At 42.0% G+C, this 15,600-nt stretch overlaps 1 protein-coding gene across 1 annotated transcript in view; it reads right to left on the reverse strand.

Annotated features, from left to right (window-relative positions):
- large1 (LARGE xylosyl- and glucuronyltransferase 1) overlaps window positions 1-14,122 on the reverse strand; it is a 60,585-nt gene extending 46,463 nt beyond the window's left edge. The window contains exon 1 of the mRNA XM_058067290.1: window positions 13,700-14,122. The gene's annotated coding sequence lies outside the window, so the exon portion shown is untranslated. The remainder of the gene's footprint in view (window positions 1-13,699) is intronic.
- Between the last annotated feature and the right edge of the window lie 1,478 nt (window positions 14,123-15,600).

The raw sequence follows: 15,600 nt of genomic DNA on the forward strand, positions 1-15,600 counted from the left end.
CGAGCTCATCCCCTCTTGTTGTTGTTTATTTCCATTCACGTCACAGGCAGTCTCCATCACCATTCTGCTGTGCATCTTCCATCATGTCAGACACATTACCAGCGAGTCCTTCAATAAACAGGGCACTGCATGGTGCAAAGATGGACAACAGATCATCCGCAGTGCTGGTTGCCGTCGGCTGATTAGTGCCATCAACGGTGTCAAAGATTTTAGCCATGCTTAGCACCATGTTGCTTTTGTCCATTATTTGGTGCGAGTACAAAAACACTGTGGATTCAGTGTCAACCAGCTTGCTGGCTAAAGAAGGTATTTTATGTACCCTGTACTTGCTGTTTTTTAAGTTTTATGAACTTTATGGGGTATTACTGTGGGTGACAGCTAAGCAAAATACGGCTTTAGTGTTATGATGCCTTGAAATAATATCATCAGGCACTTGAGCGTGTGTGTTAAGACTAAATATAATAATACACCAACAAGCACCTTTCCTGCGCTAAGAAGACGGTTTCCAGGTACCTTTGAAAGCTGATCAGAGAGAACAGAAAGGGGAGAGTACTTTTAGACAACAAGTTTGAGACTAAGTAACATGTACAGGTAACCCATCAAATTAGCCAAATGAAAGATGATGAGGAAGCTTACGGTTTTTTGTTTTTCCTTCCAAATACTATTTTGTATTGTCACAGTGAAACGGAAGGATCTAAGAGCTGAAGGTGACACCCTGTTTTACATGGAAAAAAGAACAGATGGCTTAGTGCACATCAACCGCCATTTAATACTGCAGGAAGTGCGGGGTTTTGAGCTAATCAAATCAAATAAGCGGAAATACACTTTAGCCCAGTTGCATGGTATCACAACTTTGAGCGAGGAAGCTTTTGAAGCCGCTTATGGCGCCACAGATGAAATTCTGAAATAGTCTGTGACAGGCAGGCTATCACTCACAAGCTTTTATGAATAAAACAAAGTTTATGCAAGCATTCAAGCACACAGCTCTGTGCCAACCAACAGCCCAGTCGTCTCGGACCAAAACTCTGGAATAGATTTTAGCTGCAAATCAGCCCTGTCGTTCATTTCCTGGATGTCCATAAAAGCTACTACCATTATATGTAATTAGTTATGTAGGAAATAGGAGGAGTTTGCTGTGCAACAAATGATAAAATATAAGAATGTTGAACCTGTCACTTTGTTTTGATGCCATAATGTCATTTCCACCGACCTGGGGGAGGGGGGGGGGGTCACCAGTAGCTTCAGGCTACATTTGAAGGCTGATGTGATTTTAATGAGCCATCAAATGCATGCATCTTTTGCAGCCTCACATCTCCGGCGATTCTTTGAAACCTTAAAAGTTCTGACAATCTAGCGTCGTTACATAACGATAGGAACATGTGACGCCCCCAGGAAATCTCCTAAGGCTAGACCGTCCCATTTAACAAGGGTTGACACAGATTTCCGACGTGATCCCAATTGCGTGGCCCCCATAGACCAGGGACACCGCCTCTGAAGGGTTACATTAAGCGACAGGATGTGCCTTTATTGAGGTTGCCTCGGTTCACCACCCTGGTTAACACAGTGTGGGTCCAACTGTGTTCACAACGCACTTCCGCCACAAATCTCTGCTTTTCTTATTGATCACGGCTGCAAAATAACCCACAATGGACTCCAGAAAGTCACATGTGCCAGCACGTTGATAAATAAGGTAAGAATAACTCATAGCAAAACACTAAGGTGGTGTCTGTGTGGATCTCTGCTCAGCCCTCATCTTTATATTCAGGTTAGAAAAGGGGTAATATTTGGGTTTTCCAAAAGGATTACTGGTGTTTACGTGGCCGTGCACAACCGGGTTATTGCTAATATTCCGGTTATGATAGGGTTATTCCACTGCGTGTAAACATAGCCTATGGCTGCCGCATATCTCGGCACGAGTACAACGTGAGCCGTTTCTTTTCTTTTGAGGCTAAAAGAGAGGAGAGCCTCTGTCAACATGATAATCAAGAGTGGCCATGGGTCAAAACAATCAACACTCCACAGGATGGAGTACAGCGTGTACTGTGGGCTAAATGACTTCTGCCACACTGACAGTGGGAAAAAAAAATATTGATTGTGCAGGCGGAACTGTCCTCATTTCATTAAGCTTGTATACTCATTAGTATTCTGTTATGGTAGGGAGGGACGTGTGCGCTGCCATACAGAGGCAGCTCAAACATTATGGATGTCATTGGAGGAGCGGAGAAAGGCATTTGGAGGTTAAAATTCACACAAATCCTGAGCAGCAGAGTGCAAATCAGTTTCCTGCGCAGAGGAGGTCGACGACTGAGCCGCTCTTAATACGATTTCACATCTCCCCAAACCCAATTTATACCAAAAAAAAAAAAAAGACGACAATCAAGTGTCATTCAACCCAACTGGTGTTAACAGCACAGTCTGCTGATATAAAGTGGGAAACATAATAAACATATTTTTAAAGAACGTGTCTTACAACCTTTGACCCATGCCAGCAGCTTTGTTCCGGTCCATTTTATCATTTGGATGGTGAGGAACTGAAATGCATGTTGGATGCATGGAGTTTGCATGTTGGATGCATGGAGTTTGCATGTTCTCCCCGTGCATGCGTGGGTTTTCTCCGGGTACTCCGGTTTCCTCCCACATTCCAAAAACATGCTAGGTTAATTAGCCACTCCAAATTGTCCATAGGTATGAATGTGAGTGTGAATGGTTGTTTGTCTATATGTGCCCTGGGATTGTTTTACCACGCCTCTTGAAACAGAGCGTTTTGAGCCATCCAAACCTGATTATCTGAAACTTTGGCATCGGTTAACACGAGAATACAACATTTAGGTCAGAAAAGTGGGAAAAGCATAATAGGTTTGAAATGTTTTATCGCTCATGGATTCTTTGCTCAAAAGGGTTCCATGCATTTAGGTGTTCCTTCACCGGGTCCCTCTTTTCTCTTATGTTGCTCAGACCTGCAGTCAATGTGTCAACAATATGCTAATTAGGTGTGTCTGCTGCCGCCAAGTGGCCAAAATAATAACAAATCAATTACTGCCCGTGTGTTGTCATCCTTCCTGGGTGAGGGTCTAATCAAAATGACCACCATCAGTCACACGTGCTGGCTGCCGCCGACTGGGACGCTTGACGTCGCCCCATCTGTACGCAGCCTGCATCCCACGGGACCCATGAGCACACAGTCCATACAGAAATAGTTAGCGGCGTCATCTTAAGGGAGGTGGCTCCGTACCTTCGCCTGTTAGAACTTCTTCCCCAGTTTCTCTCCCTTTGTCGCCTGGCCAATTGGAGCTGGGCCAAATGTAGCTTTTTTGGGGGTTTTGGTCTCATTTGAAAACACATTGCCAACTTGCAGGTGTTAGACTGCACCACAGGAGAGGTTTGAGATTTCACTCACTCGCTCATTTGACAGAAAAGCACCAGAAATATGCACAAGCACGTTCAACCTGCAAGACCAAGGTGGCTTGGCCGAGTGCGTCTATGAGCGTAATAGACAGGATGGTCTCCCAGGAGTGCATTTAAAACTGGGATCAGGTCTGCATTTTAAATGTCTTCATTTACTTTGAATATGCAAGGATACCATTTAAAAAGGGAGGAGGATCTCTGTGGCCCAGTGGGGAATTCTGATCAGAACAGTGGCACATTTAGTTATTCATTGACTTATTTTAAATAGTCTATACATAAATAAAGCTTAAAAACATCACTTAATGTCGCCCGTTTCTTATGACAAAAAGGAAAAAAACTGCACATCCACTTTATTATACAGTATTATAACTCTAAACACTGTAGTATTTTTTATTAACATCAATTTAGTATCACTACACCTGTGGTTGTACAATTTACATTTATAGCATTTATAAGTTTGGGGGGGGGGGGGGGGAAATCTACCCAAAAACCACAGAATGACCTTCCAGGCAGTCGAGTGACCTTTAAAAGATGAACTGTGTGCATGCTTTGCTTTTTGTTTTGTTCCAAAGAAAGGACAAGCATCAATATGCAAAAGGCAGGCACCGCCATCGCCATATGTCCCCTCGCTGGTCATAAAACCTGTGTTTTATTATTACTTCTTCTTGTTCTACATTATTATTTTTTGTGGCAATTAAGAATTAAAATGCCAAAGTTGCATCTTCAAAACAACCAAAAAAAGAATCTTACTTAAAAACAAAAGATCATTGCTGACAGCACGAAGTCAACACGCCTCCGTTCGTACCCAATGCCAGCCATGGCGTGCATGAAATGAGGGGACAGGCTAGAAGTGTAAAAGGCTCCAGCTGCATGAGGGAAATACAAGGCGATTGGTGGTCTGTGCACTGCTGATGTAAACCGACAGTCTTGAAAGGTAAGATTCAGTTGAAATTATAGTCATTTTATTTTTGCATTTCCCCCGTTTTGGGTGATGTGTCATGGTGACTGGATTGAAAGAGACTTTTATATGATAGATTTCCTACCGTGGTATATAATAATGATGCATATCTTTTGTAATTCTACTACTTTGCTGCTTATGTCTACTTGTCGTCAAATACAAATACAGTATACAAATACTATATGTATTCTAATGCATACAACATACAGTATGTACAGTGAAAAGCATTTAAGTCTACAAAAGACAAAGAAATCAAGGTCTTCATCCTCGCATGGAAACACCGTGGAGCCTACGCACAACAACGGACAGATGACAGTGTGCAGTAATACCACGGGAGAGAAAGTAACGGCGGTCTGAGGCTTTTTTTATGTGACTTTATTACTCTTTTGAATATGAATATATATGAACATGAGTTTTGAACTGGAGTTGGTTGTCAAAATAAACAGGACAGACTTAAGTGTGTTCCACAGCACCTAGCATCTACTATGCACTATGAAGTTCACACAACAAATAATCAGCATACAAAAGCTCAGTATAGTCGTCCCTTGCTACATCGCTGCCTTGCTCGATTGTGGTTTTACATTTTTTTTTTATAAAATGATTACTGGTTTGTGGCCTACTGTTCAAAATATTGAAAAACAAGTCACTAGTAGTAGTAGTATTAGTAGTATTACCAGGGTGTACGTCTATGTATGGAAAATGATTGACTATTATTATGAAATTATTAACCCACATTACGTTTGAGATACAACATCAAGAAACTTTTCCAATGCCAATGGTGAGTTATTAGGTCTTATTATTGCTTAGCATGTCTGCTATATTAAGTAATACGAGTATGAAAGGTGCCTATAGGGGAGCTATGTCATGTCTACAGGGCTCTAATAATAAAATAACAACGTTTTAGAGCTTTTTTATACTCCAACTACAAATGTATTAATATTGAATGGTAGTTTGTGAAAATACACCCACCACGGTGGGGGCTGGAACCTAATAATGGGACCGCATAAGGACTTAAGAGTATGGGGGAGACGCAGCCTCCAACTGGAACTTTTGTCTTGTTGTTATAAAGATGCCAGTTTGCCAAACTCCTCAGGGGCATGACACTGTTTGTATCCCCCCCCCCCTCATGTAGCCCACATTTATTACATGCTACATGATCTGGTTGCTCCTGTTTCTAATTGTACGTAATAAAAAAAAGAACTCAAGTAAGCAGAATTGTATTTCCCACAAGGAACAATAAGGGATGGTTTTCCTCATTCTTTGGAACGTGTTGTTAAAGCTTGCATCAGACGGTCTAAACGGAGGATATGCCCAACTCCAGAGATAAAGCCTCCATGTTTAGATAACAGTTCATTTAATGATTGATGTTTGTTTGTTGTGACGCGTCTGTATAAGCGGAAAAGCATCCAGACGGAACAGGATCAATGCGCTGTTCAACGTATTGGTTTTCCAGAGTTGTCATTACACGCCGCTTCCTGTGTTAAAACTGTCACTCTCCACTTCGGCACAGCAGAGATTGAACGGGGAAGACACAGACAACAACATTGCTGTTTTTAGTCTCATGCCCTACTTTACCCCCGTGTTGTTTTGGCCTCGATTGGCTGGTGAGAAGGTGTTACCGCATATTCAGAACTTGACTTCATTATTTCAATCCCATGTTGCAGTGCCACAAATTAAGGATCACGCCCTCAAATGGTATATAGTTATATATATATATATATATAAATGGTAAAACAAAATCCATCCAACCTTTCTGTGCAGGGTCGGTATGTTCTCCCTGTACCCTGGCAAAAAATATGCATCTTAGTTTAGTCCAAGCCTCTAAATTGCTTGTAAAAATGGAATGTGTGGGTGGATGTTAGCCGCTGGGCAATCTTTTAGGCCTCCAATAACTAGAATCCGGTTAGTTTCTCACTTTCAAATGCCAAATCATTCAAAACTAGCACCGTGTTTTCATACGCATTCTGTAGTTCCCTTTCATACAAATACCATAGTTCACCGTATGTGGTCTGCATCTATTGACGGCCTCGTGAACTCTATTCTTTTATTTTTCAGCGGCAGGCAGAGGGTAGGAAACGAGAAAGTTTGATTTATAAACATGTGACGCTCTTCCATGAATTATTAATACCAGAATTTCCCATACACAAATAGTTTGACAGTACTTTGTCGCTTTGTCACTCAAACACGTAACACACCAGGTCTGCCATAAAACAGGAAGACTGAGCAGGGGGGGTCAGCGTTATATTTAGGAAGTAATCCCATACTTTTCAATATTATTGTTCAAAGAAGCAAAAACAAACCACTGGGGTGCCCATTACGTCAATCGTGTGGGTCGATCACTTTGTAGATGTCATGTGACAGCGGCAAAGATGAACTGGTGAACAGACATGTCAATGTATACACACTTTATCATTCTGATTACATTAAACTAACCACAACACTTGCATGAATGGACCTAATATTGAAAGAGAAATGACCCTTTAGTGTCTCAATGTCAATGTCCATTACAGCAAGAACACGGCGAACGAGGACTCGATGAGCTGGTCAACAGACAAACAAACAGGACGGACTTTAACGTGTTCCTCTGTACCAATTACACAAGGGCCGTTACAAATGAAACAACTGGTGAACGCTCAGATGTCCATCTCGTACGCTGGGATCTATGCAGGCTGAGCTTGGCTCCACGTTTAGTGTGCTGCTGTCTGCTGTACAACTGCCCATTACCCTTCTGTCCAAATGAACAATGAGCTAATTTGTTTATCCGCCATGTGGCATACCAACGCTCTGATCTAAGAGCAGCTTGGTGTCTGACATATTTTGCCTTCAAACCGCACTGATCACACCGGTAAAATGCCGGCCTTCATCAACAAACGCCGGTTTACAGGAGTTGTCTGGAAAACAATTTCTGCCAGGAGCAATCCTTGCTGCTTCAGTTTGTCTCCTCAAAGTGCAACATTTTGATGAGATCCTTTCTACTTGGCGGTCTCACTGTGCTGACATATTGGATCACCAGCGCTGCGGACAGATGAGCATGCAGAAAATGAACAAGTAACTCAAAGCATTTCTTATGTTTAGCGGGAGATGCAAGGTTTTTTTTTCCATAATGCTACTCATTAACCAAGCAACCAACCAATGGAAACAAAAGCCTTGCCTTGCACAGAAGGAATAATAACCAACGCAATGGGTTTACATACGCCACAGCTGGAGGCACGCTTGCTAATCAGCTAATGCTATGCTTTGACAAAGATAAATAAGCTAAGACTACCACAGAGTTGTGGCAGACAGAACGCCAAGGATTCAGAGGACCAGGGCCAAGTGATGTACTCTTGTTGCTTTGGGGGTTTAAAAGACCGAAACATTTCTGTGCTGATTTATGGACAGCTGCTCTTATAATAGCATGGAACATGAAGACAGTAAACCAGCCTGGTAACCATTCGCTGAATGACGATGGAACAAGTGGCCATTCCCTTCTGCCTGAATGTCAGGGTTCATTTCAACAGCCTCTCACAAGACACTGGAAAGTCACTACCGTGCCTTTTGTACATCCGGGCCATACTGCATTGCAATCTGGAAAATCTCATTGGCTGGAACAACACATCTGCATGTTGGCCCACTCAGCAAATGTCGGTCTAGCTTGGGATAAAAAGTTAAGTAAAACAAGCATGCAGTCACTACATGCATCAGTTATATGACAAATTATACATTCCACTAATTCATGTCTTACACTGCAAGATAGGGCTGGATCATTTTGGCAAACATTTTAATCACGATTAATTCATCCTCCATCCTCAATTTCAGTTTAAGGGGACCAGATTCCATGGATTTCCCCCGTTTAATTGACTCCACCCCCATACCACTGTGATTGGTCACACTCCCAAGCACTCCAGAGGACTTCTGGATAGCTGCCGAGCTCATTACTTACACTTACGTACATTCATTCATTCATCTTCTACCGCTTATGAGGGTCGCGGGGGCGCTGGAGCCTATCCCAGCTGTCTTGGGGCGAGAGGCAGGGTACACCCTGGACTGGTGGCCAGCCAATCCCAGGGAACATAAAGACAAACAACCATTCACACTCACATTCATACCTATGGACAATTTGGAGTGGCCAATTAACCTAGCATGTTTTTGGAATGTGGGAGGAAACCGGAGTACCCGGAGAAAACCCACGGATGCACAGGGAGAACATGCAAACTCCACACATAGATGGCTGATGGTGGGATTGACACAGATAAACAAATTTAGCTTATTTATTGGAACAATGCAACTGAAAAAACAACTACAAAGAAAATATTTTGTGAAAAAATTCACATTTGATTTTCCTAATAAAGAAGAATTAAAAAACCAAAATGAATATATATCTTTATGCGGAATAAAGTCATTGTTGTTGGGAATAATCACTGTTCATATTTGGTAAGGTGATTGTGCTCCAAGTGTTGGATGTGTTACCTTTGGACACAAACTGTTTTTCTGCAGTGTTGGCACGTCACTACTCTACTTTTTGGGGCAAGGTCATGGCCTTCAAAGCCAAAAAGCCAAGGTGTGTTCAAACAACTGACACGGAATTCCTTTTGGGAAAAAGCTGCTCACTTTGTACTGCTGACTCCACAGACTTGGCGAATGTGGCACACGTTTGACGTTTGATTCTTCCTCGATGTTTCTGTGTAGCGTATCAGTCAGACTGGATGGGATAATGTCGTGTGTTTACTTCGACTGTCCGTGTTCTGGCAGCCATGACGCTTTGCGTCCCTTGGCGGCCTGTCGTGTAACTACAGTGGGGAAGAAAATGAAATAACCGATTGGAGAGTTTTAGTTATTTATCAATTAGTCGGACTACAAGACCAGACGAGTCAATATCCAAACACTAGTCAGTCTATTTCTGTACGACCTACAGAAATGCAGTAATTATTCTCATTGCTGACACATTTATCTCATTCCACATTTGGCTGCACAGAGTGCCAAGAGATAATCCCAGGATCACAGGCTCAAAGCCAAAGGTTAATGGGAAGGCTGACATGATAGGAGATATTGGAAATATACTTACAGTAATAGTTTCTGTGCTACACTCTCAATTAAAAAATATGCTAATTACTCAGTTTATCTGTGTGCGGTGTTCGATGTTCTACGCCCATATCATGCACACCCTCTCCAGTGGTTGCGGCTTTATTCCACTGCCCTAATAAATGACTATTTATTATGAATTGATTGTTTAAATGCCTCTTGAAGCTACTGAGACAAGATCAAGTCCACAACTTGGCTGCAACCAGCAAAGATGATGTAGAATAAGGCCCTGTCCAAATGCAATCACTCCTGGGATTTGTGTAGGGGGCAGGTTGAAATTGCTCTAATAAAGACACTGACCCAACTGGGGATCATCATCATTGAATCATATGGGGTGCCCAGTAACCATTATTAACATAATTACCCATTAGTAACAATAATAGCGATATTTTATTCTGTCTCAATAGGAAGCATGGCATCGTAATAACCATTTATTTTAGCCATATCCTGCTGGATGATGAGTTTGCTCAGAGGTATGAGTCCTTGTGCAGATAATACTGCAGTGATGATGAGATATGTTCTCCACACGCAGTCTCGTCTAGCCTGCTCCAGGGTATGGAACACCCTCAAAATCCCTTTTCTACCAGAATATGCAGCAAAAGTGATAACCTGCCCAATTGCTTGAATTACATTTGTCTGCTTGTCATAGTAGATGGGCGGATGGATAGATGGATCATGTCATTTTTCCCCCCTCATCACTTCCTCCTGAATAGAAAGAATGTCTAATGTCAGAGCTCCTCATTGCTATCAGAGTTTTGGCCTTTTTTTGTTTGACACTTTCTCTGAACACAAACCTTGACCACCATCACAAGACCGCTTAAAGCCTTGCAAGAATTCTACACAACACCAAGAAAAAGTAGTAGAGTAGCCAGAAGAGTTCCCGGAAACAGAGATATGCAAGACAATGGATGAGGTCACAAATAAATAAATAAATAAATAAATAAATAAATCATACGGCACCTTCAGCAGTCTAATGATGGGCCAGATATGCAAATGACGGCAGGAGAAAACAATAGAGATGCTCCAACAACGGAATGAGTACATAAAAGGAGTTGCAGACATGCAAAGAGACGATGGAGCAAAGAAAGGAGATAATAGACATTCCAGAGCAGATGGAGAAGGAGATACATTAAGTACAGACGGAGACATTAAACCAAAAGAATATACTCAGAGATAGGAAAGGACAAAATGCTATCAGAGTTTCACCACGGATTTTAAAGAGGGACATCACCATAATCCAATCTGCCCTCAAGAAGTTGAATTAGGAAAACAAGGCTGGAAGTGCGGGGTGAAAATATCAGCTCTCAATGACGTGATGCTGACTGGCTTTCATATTAAACCCAGGTCTGACCCAGGGCGTGGATGAAATAAACTAAAGCATTACCATTAGCATTACCATTAGCATTAGGTCGCCATGACAGATCTCTGAACTTTGATGTGAACCAAGTGCATGGTTGGTGGCATTGTCGTCAGTGGAAAACAGTATCAGTGAGATATGTAGACCTATAAAAGTCAGATGCTTGAATGCAAATGCATTAAATGTGACACAGTTCTATTTTGTGTATGCCTCTTGCTCAATACTCCCGTGCCGTGATAGAAATCAGGCTGGTGCGATAAATCCAGTGAGGGACATGCTATCATGCAGTTCCAATTAACTCTGGCAAATGACTTGTTTATCATCTCAATCCTCACACTGCAGTAGCACGGAACCCGCAAACAGTAGAAGGACAACATTAGAGTGTGGAGATAAGTGCTGTGGAAGACTTTATGTTCCCATATTTTACATTTGCACTATGTAGAACATTATATAACAAAATGTCAGCTCTGCAGGGAATTCCTCAAATCCAAAATTAGTATCAGTGAGCGACAATAATTAGAGCTAACGGGCTCATAGAATGGTGAGTAGTCATGTGGGTGTCAGTGGAGGTCAAACAGTTCTATCAGCTTCATCAGGGAACTTTTTCACACTCATCTGCAGCATTAAAGATGATCCACTTTGCTTACATGTATCGTTTTTTGCATTGTTAGAGTTCTGAAAGCGAACGGTAAATTCGCAAAACTTACATTTTCGTTCATGGCAAACTACCCCTCGCGGTTCAGCTTAATTTCCTGAAGTGGCATCAAAACAGTAGTCATGCCTAACCTTGTGTTGCTGCTGGATGTTCACAATAGAGTGGTACAGTCAATGTGTTTTCTTTTCCAACAGAGGAAGGGTTAAGACCACCGGTACACAGGACTAGACAAGAAGAACGACCACTACGTCAAAGTTGGTCCAAGAGAGTAAGTCATGTTTTCATTCCAAGGCTGCAAAGCTGTGTTATATAAACATCTTTTGAGAGCTAGTTCGTCACGTGTGGCGACATGAACTATAATTTACCGCTCGCTTTCAAAAACTGAACAATGTAGAACCTAATTACAAACAACGGAACATATTTAAGCAAAGTTGATGAATCGTGTCAGGGACCCTTTAAGTTCCGAGCCATCTCCAGTGATTACATGGTAATGAGTGCATCACTAGAAACATGGCCGTCTCATGCGGCTGGGCAGCAACAGGGAAATCAATGAAGCAGTGGACAGAACAGGCTGGTTTTGTGTTCGCCCATACATCCACGTGAGAGCTGGTATATACTCGTTAATGAAGACAAACGGAAATAATATAGACCAGCGTTGGTCACAATTCTTTAGTTTTTACATGCTATTTTATACTACTTATATCACAATTGTAGTCATTTTGGTGTATGTCTTGACTACAATGCCAAAGCTTCCGTACATGCACAAATGTTCTTAATTGCTGAAGTACAATCCAGGTTAGTACTGCCATTTGGAAGCTTCAATTGCCCTGCAAAGTAGTAGTCTGTAGTAGTCTGTAGTAGTCTGTAGTAGTCTGTAGTAGTCTGTAGTAGTCTGTAGTAGTCTGTAGTAGTCTGTGACCATGTTTTAATGCTGTGTAACGAGACGAATAGCACAGAAGTTGACGATATTGCAACCCATAAATGTATCAATTTTTCCCACAGTTGAGCAACAACTTGTTTTTAAAAACAAACCAAACTTGAACAACAGGTTATACTGATGTAGATAAAAATTGCGAATAAGATGGGTTGCACGTGTCAGCCTCGGTGATCCCCCAAATGAAGGAAATTGGTGTAAATCTAATTTTAACCACTTATTGGCTATGTTTACATAACTCCTAAACACATGGTATTGCAAATATCAATGGAGACAGCGACCTATCCTTTAGGCAGAAAGCACTAAATGGTCATTGTGCTGCATGCTTTGACGGGGGGAACGTAGCGCCCTCTGGTGGACAAATACAATGCCTGAGTCAAAATCTCATTACATTAGTTGAAGTTAACAGAATTTTCAATGGGACATTTTGTGGCGAGGACCAAATTTGTTTTTGTGTAGAGACGATTCAAAATTCTTTTCAAAATAAATATGAACCTACATTCAGCCATCCGCATCCAAAAAAACTGAAATACTGAAGCGGAAGGGAACTTTGATACATTGTGGACGTTAAAGGATGGCAGGATGAAGATCAACATATGTGAAGCTATCTGACAAAAACTATTAGCTTTGTGTTATCGGTGACAGAGCAAACTCATCTAAATAGCTTATAATGTTGTATTTTTAAACAATGGCAATTCAAAAGAACAACAAACCCTCCCTCCTACCCCCAGGGCACTCTGACACCACATCTTTATTATATATTTAACAAGTCAATACTGTTCCCTTCCAAATTGTAAACCACCTTAGACTTTTAAATAGCTATTTAGTTGTTTATTTTGTATTGAAGCCTATCCGTTGTCATGTCCATCATACTTGTATAGCTATAAACTACACTTGTTGTGTTGTACAGTAGAGCCTGGATATGATTTTGTTTTGTTCCAACTTCTTTTATTAAAAGCTGCCACTTGTTAGCCACATCGAAGGTTAGGGATCGTTGCCACAGGACGTCTGACGTCAACTGTTAATCCACAATAGGCAAGTGAAACGGGACCAAAATTAGCACGGTTAGGACACGTTTCCACTATGTAAGGGTAAAGATAAACACCCGGGACAGCTGGCGGGTAATCCCCTCACCCTGCTCCGTTGACTTGTTATTTGAGGACGGGATTAAACGAGCCGGTTTGTGTCGCCGGGGTTGCCAATAAGAATATAGTCATGCGGCGAAAAGGACATTATGGAAATAAAAGCTCGGCATGCGGCTAGCATTCCAAGTGGGAATGTGAGGTCATCGTGTTAATGGCTCCTGAAAAAGCTCCAAATTGAACTCACCTGATGCGGAGAGGCGTCAAACGGGGAGATTTGAGGCGATAAAGCCCACGCTGCTCCGGGCGGAATATTAGGCTTCCCTCGTCAGTTGTGCACCAAAAAAGGAGTTTTTTCCGCCACCATGAGCTCACGGCGCCAGCACTAGCAGCTATGTTTCATCCATGTAAAGACTGGAATGAGCGGCCAGGTCACCACACGGCACATCGTCATTAAGAGTCAGCGGCACTTGGTCGACTTGGCAGCGACGTTGCCGGGAAGCCATGCAGATGTCGCCCTGTCGCCACGCTAAAAACGCCGTCGGCGGCTCCTGTTGAGTGGGTATAATCTTCGCAGGTATTTTCTTATCGTCCCCTCTTTGCAGATTGGGTCTGAGTTTTCGGCCTCAACACAGCAGCTCTTTCTTCCTGCCAGGCAAGCTAGCAGCCAATCACAGAGCCGCACGGCCCGAGTGCTGTTGCGGTAAAAAGGACTGGAGTTTCGGACGGGAGTCTGGACTGGCAACGGACTTCACAACAACACACTTCAGCCATGAGCCGTGCGATACTGCAAATGTTGGTGTCGATTCGATAGCAGGTAAGCGCAGGGCCAGCGATGCAAACATCATTTAATGAGCCCTTCATTTGTTGATCATGCAATCGAACAAAGGAGAATGTGAAATATATGAATACGATTATATAAGAAGATGTAACATAAATGAAATAATACAGATTTCCCCCTCCTATTCATGGGGATTACCATCCAGGACCAACACTCTAAACCCCTTACAGTTTGACATATTAAAAAACAACATACTTAGAAAACATCACATCTTGTTAAAGCATCCTCCTGCTGGAAAATGTTGAAAAAAAATATGAAAAAAATAGAATAGTGCTGAAAAAATATTGAACACATTATGCTTGTACTGTTACAATGCACACAATTGTCTGATACAATTTCTTTGTCCAAAAAAGCAATCCTGTTCACATTTTCATGCCATTCATTTTTTTAAATAAGATTTTTCAAGGCATTTTAGCCATGTTGAAAGAAATAAAAATTGCTAGATGACATTCATCACTGAAAGAATCTTCTCTGTTCTTTAAATGAGCCTAAAATGACAAGGCACGTACACAATAAAACAAGACCAAGAATGTCCCATTCCCAGCCACGGAGGACACAGACAAACAACATTCCCACAATGGGATCATTTCAAGTCTCCAATTAACCTGACATGCATATTTTTAGAATGTGGAAGGAAGCCAGAGTACCTGGAGCAAACGACACACACACACACACACACACACACACACACACACACACACACACACACACACACACACACACACGGGAAAGTGTGAAAACACATGCAAACGCCACAAAAGAGAGATTTGAACCCTCTATTTGCTAACCACCAATGACACAAATGTCCTAACTATCTTTGCCCATGGTTAGATCCCAACACGTTTAACATGATTGACACCATCATGTGCAGCCGTGGAACTATCCATCCTATGTACCCCCCCCCCCCATCACATCACATTTATCTCATTGATGCAACAAGTATGAGCAAACCATATGGTAATGTAAATAATATCACCACTTCCCTGCAGAGGATAACAAGCAGTACACATGGATTCAATTTCCAGTAGCTGGAGATATATTAGCCAGATTGCCAAACAAGGTTATTCATACTTTATCATTGAGTCAGCATCTCTGGAATGGAAAGTTTCAGGTTTGATCTCCCGTAATCTATCATTGCGGTATAACCTGCACGCTGAAGGGGGGGGGGGTCATGTCTGAATGGGTGACTGAGGCAACATTGCAAAGCTGCTTTCAATACCTGGGAGTTGGAAATGCTGTCAATAATTTCAGCGCATTTAGCATTTAAATGCAAGATTAGAAAGCACTGCGGCTTTAAGGAGGTAGCA

The sequence above is a fragment of the Doryrhamphus excisus genome, chromosome 3 (assembly GCF_030265055.1).
Source record: "Doryrhamphus excisus isolate RoL2022-K1 chromosome 3, RoL_Dexc_1.0, whole genome shotgun sequence".
Classification (NCBI taxonomy): domain Eukaryota; kingdom Metazoa; phylum Chordata; class Actinopteri; order Syngnathiformes; family Syngnathidae; genus Doryrhamphus; species Doryrhamphus excisus.